Genomic DNA, 5,161 nt, shown 5'->3' on the forward strand with positions numbered 1-5,161 from the left:
TTTCTTCTTCTTTTCTTCCCTTTTCTTCATAAAATCCTTGGGGATTTCCTCGGGGATGCAAGGATTTTTCCTCATCATTGCCCATCTACTATAGTATGTACAAAGGCCTTCTAATCTTGTCTCTCCTTGATGCTTGGTCTTTGAATTCAATCAATTTATCCTCGTTTTGCCATGAAAATGCAAGGTTTGCACTCCTTTCCTACCAACGACACAAAACCTCAAAGAATATGCAAAACAAAGAACTAAAGACAATAAATGACTCAAATATGCACTAAAAAGCATGGGAACAGGGCTAATTCGGGGGACTAAATATGCTCTAATTATGGTCACATCAAATATCCCAAAACCGAACCTTTGCTCGTCCCGAGTAAAGAGGTGACAAAGACTAGGACCATTATTTAAACTAACCTAATAATATAGACGATATGAGACAATTAGCGGGTCTCACTCCGCCCCTTCAACTCACAACAAGACAACCATGAGGTAGGATGCCTTCTTGCCAAAATGGCGACACATCCAAACATTAAGCACACAAAAACAAATAATGGATGCATCTACAAAAGAATAGCCACTTTCCTCATCTAAGTGACGGAAATTATCTACAAGGGAAGCAATTCAAGGGTACACACTCCTTCATAGATGCAATTTCTTCAAACTACTAAGCCTAGAAGGATACCAATAAATCACCTCCAAGTTGTGTCAAGCTAGGGTACCTTTGTCCTCAATCGTTAAATGCTTTTGTCATGAGTAGACTCCCTATGGTGTTTTTATGCTCGAAATATGGATTTTTCATGATAAAAATCGAATTTAATTGTTAAATGGGTTAATATGAGATAAATTTCGAATCTGGTCATAGAAATTTAGTATGTTGTCACATGAAATTTTACAAGATGTGTGTAATATAATAGGCTATAATGAAGTCTTCATGCATGATTTATGAATTTTTGATGAAAAATAGAATAAATAGTTACTTAATTAGTGAAAAATTGCTAAAACATACTTCATGACTAAGGAAAAACGTCACATGTTGCATTTTATTATCTTTTTCAGATCTAAAATTGAAAAGTTGATGAGTATATTTTTTTTTCTCATGTTTTTATGATTTTAATTGATAAATCCAATAAACCGCAACATAGTTTTTCCGATAAATTTTTCGAAATTTTAACCTACGTTTTTGAACATTATGAGTTGATGCGTGTCTTTTATATGATGTTTTACATCCCATTTTACACGCATTTCAGAGCTCATTCATGTAGTTTATGCTACATTTCTCCCTATTTCCGTCTACTTCCGTATTTTTGTACATTATTGCAGAAATGTGAAGAATCCAGCGGGAATCGAGCTAAATCCATCCCCGAGTATCTTGCATTGCATTTGACGTGAAGTATTCGCTTAAGGAACGAGCTTGGTGCGCAATTCAAGGCCCAAAAGACAAATCCACGAGATTATAGAAGTCAAGTAGCAGCTCAAGCAGTCGATCGACCACTACCATTAGTCGATCGACCAACCATCGGGTTCTAGAAGCTACTGTTCATTGTTATTCAGTCGATCGACCAGTCCTAGCAGTCGATCGACCAGACTGCTATTCCAGACGAGAATTAAAAGACCGTGAATCTTGAAGCCCAAATTTATGTTAGGTTTAGGAAATAAAGTTACGTTAGTTGCTATATAACGTAACCTAGAAACATCAGTTTTGACATCAAGTTTTGACATTAAGTTTTACATACAATTCTTTAGAAATAATTAGGGTTTGGGAAACTATTTCGCATTGGATTTTCGTTGTGACTTCAATCATTCCGTTACGATCCTTCTGCAATTTCGGTATTCACTTGCTCTATTTTCAGTTCATTTTTATTGCATCGTTAGTATAGGAATTGTTAGTTAGTCTCCCGAAACCGATTTATCTTTATTGTTAATTGTTTGTTCATTCGTTTTAAGCATGAAACCTTCTGTCTATTTCGTTAATTTCATTGTTGTTATTATCATTAGTATGAGTAGCTAAATCAATTGTGCTAGGATGTAGGGGAGTTGTATTGTAGGCGGCAATATAAAGAACACGGCCTGATTTGCGTGTTGGTCGATCGACCGCCATACCTGGTCGATCGACTGACCACGCGAGGTTTTTATTTTCGTTTTAATTGTTCAAATTCTTAATTCGACGAATCGAGTGCACACGACTAGTTGAATGCTTAGGATAACACTGACCCATTAGATCGAGAGATAGGGACAGTTGTTAGATCACCAATTAAAATGACTAAACTATGCTCAGATCGAAAGATAGGTAAAGTTTAGATTTTTAGTCACTTTTCAGGACGAGAGTCGGTATTAGTGATATTAGGGACTTATAGCGAGATCAAAAGGTGTTATCTGTTAAGAGTGGACCGAGAGGACCTCTTTATTTCCCGCCTCATGTGTTTGAATTAGACCTGTTTAATATGTTGCCGCCGAAACTATAATGAACCAACCATCCTACTACCTCTTTTATATTTGATTTTATATATTTCATTAGTCTACTTTTCTTTTATTTAGCTATAGACCAAACCCAATCAAACCCCCACCTTTTGTTACTTTAGACCGAATTTAAACAACTAGAAATTACGTCCCCGCACTCTCTCGTGGTTCGACCCGACTGCCGCTAGCTATAGTTGTAGTTGGAGATTATAAATATTATTTTTTACACCTCACGACGGGTATCAAATTTAGGCGCCGTTGCCGGGGAGGCAATAGTTCTAATTTTTAGTTGTTTTATTTTTAGTCTTTCTTTAGTTTAAGGGACTTCTGTTCCTTAAACTTTTCTTATATTCTTTTTGTAGTTTCTTCTTATGCGCAGGTCTCAGGGTGGTGAACTAGTACCATTAAATCCCGAGATCGAGAAATCCTTGCGCGAGTTGAGACGATCACAAAGGGTATTACCGACGAGAGGAAGAGCGAGTACTGTCAAGCCACTACGAGAACGCTCTGTTTGAAGGAGATCCACCTACATCTCCCGCCTCTACTTCTTGGTGAGACAGTTACTTCTCTAGAAATCCCGATTATGGTGAAGAAGCAACCATTGCTAGTCACTCGAGCCAACAGTGCGAATCTCTACAAAGGATTCGAACTACGGGGAGGCGAGAAAATTCGAGCCAAAGCCTTCCTATATTAACCTGGTTGAGAGAAACCAGTTCGGGGGAGCTGCAAATGAAGATGCAGCCAAGCACATAGAGATTTTTATTGATTACTGCTGCTCTATACCCCCGCCGGCCGGTGTGACCCAAGATCAGATCAAGGAGACCATGTTCATTTTCTCTCTTCGTGACGCTGCAAGAGAGTGATATAGAGATCTGGACCGAGCCGCCCATGGGATCACCGGCTGGAATTCCTTAGCCCTGGCATTCTACAAAAAGTACTTCTCTGCCTCGAAGACGAATGCCATTAGAGCTCAGATCACGAGCTTTAAACAAGGGCCAGATGAGAACTTCCATGAAGCATGGGTCCGTTTCAAGAAACTGGTGCGAACCATACCGCACCATGGGTTCAAAAAATGGAGCTTGTGCAATCAGTTCTATAATGGACTGTATGACGATCAGAGGGCCATATTGGATGCTGCAGCCAATGGCTGATTTGCTGAGAACATGGGAGAGACTAAGGGGTGGAAGATTATCGATGATTTGGCCACTCATAAGGACGAATATGGGAATTCAAGTTGAAACCAGAGGAGAGCTGCTGAATCTTCCTCTGTTGCTGCACTAGAAGCCCTCACTGCAAGGTTTGACAAATATGAATTAGGAGGAGCTTCTAAAGGTGGGATGTACCAAGTAAATGCTGTTTCAGACGGTCCTTTCGTCTGTAGAAGATGTGGAGCTGAGGGACATGTCTTAGAGAATTGTCCCAGTCCTTTCGAGTCTTGTGCTGCCTTTCAACACTATAAGCAGACAAACACGTACTATGAGCCGAATGTCCACCCCAACTTGAGGTGGAGTAGCCAGAATGTCCTAAATCCGACTCAACCTCCACAACAGCAGCAGCAGCAACCCTATGTGCCCCCTCATCAAAACCAACAACAATATCAAAAACCTCCTTATGTGCCGCAGCAGCAACAACAATCCCATGGTTCTGATTTTGCTGAGTTCAATAACTTGTTGCTGAAGGAGTCCCAAGCAAGAGAGGCCGGGATGAAGCTACTAGAGAGCCAAATTGCTCAATTGGCTAGTAAGAGTACCACTCGAGCTCCGGGACACTTACCGACTCAAACCGACCAAAAGGAGACCCTAAACGCTATCACGTTGAGGAGTGGGTCCACCCTGGAGGGGCCTGCCATGGTCGAGGATGCCCCTGAAAAGAATGAAAGAGGCGGAACCGAGTCAAAACAAAGTTGTAACGAATAATTCAAAGAAAAAGGCGTCTACCAGGTATATCAGTCGATCGACTGATATACCCGGTCGATCGACTGATATGCGGGTTCTGAGCTTTCGAATCGTACATCTCGCCGATCGATCGAGCAAGGTGGTCGATCGACTGAGACCCCTGCTGATATTGAGAAATTTCGTCCTTCAATGCCCGATAATTTGAGAGACCATTTGTTCCAGGGTTCGATAACTCCGAAAGTATTGGGGAAAGACCCGAGTGCTGATGGGTCCGTCGCGATTCCGAAGTTCGATCCGATGACGGTTAATGGCTCACATTTGAGACGGTCTGAGGAGGGTTCGAGCTTCAATAAGGAGAAGGTGGTGGACTTTCAGCCTAAGTCCACGGATACCGGCACGCGCGATTTAGGGGAGAGGGCTAAAGTACTTCTCTCAGCCCCATATCCAGAGCGACTAGTGCTGACAAAGGAACAGGTATCTTTCAATAAATTTGAAAAGGTTATTCGTAGTTTGAATGTACAAGTTCCTTTCCCTGAGTTGGTCAATCAAGTGCCTGCCTACACTAAATTCATGAAACAACTCCTGTCTAAGAAAAAGTCACTTGAACATGTTCATACTGTCGCATTAACTAAAGAGTCATGCTCTTACTTGTCTCACACTGCACCTCATAAGCTAGAGGACCCGGGTAGCTTTTCTGTTCCTTGCAATATAGGTACCTTCTCTATTGAGAAGGCATTATGTGACTTAGGAGCTAGTATAAGCGTCATGCCTTTGAGTCTAGCTCGAAAGCTCAAATTGACTAGGTTCGCAATGAC

The 5,161-nt window shown here is 41.2% G+C and overlaps 1 non-coding gene across 1 annotated transcript; it reads right to left on the bottom strand.

The window, feature by feature from the left end:
• Positions 1-3,410: 3,410 nt before the first annotated feature.
• Positions 3,411-3,517, bottom strand: LOC141603810 (small nucleolar RNA R71). The gene has a single exon (XR_012525658.1). It is a non-coding gene; the product is annotated as a small nucleolar RNA R71 (small nucleolar RNA).
• Positions 3,518-5,161: the final 1,644 nt, after the last annotated feature.

This window comes from Silene latifolia, chromosome 9 (assembly GCF_048544455.1).
Source record: "Silene latifolia isolate original U9 population chromosome 9, ASM4854445v1, whole genome shotgun sequence".
Taxonomy (NCBI): domain Eukaryota; kingdom Viridiplantae; phylum Streptophyta; class Magnoliopsida; order Caryophyllales; family Caryophyllaceae; genus Silene; species Silene latifolia.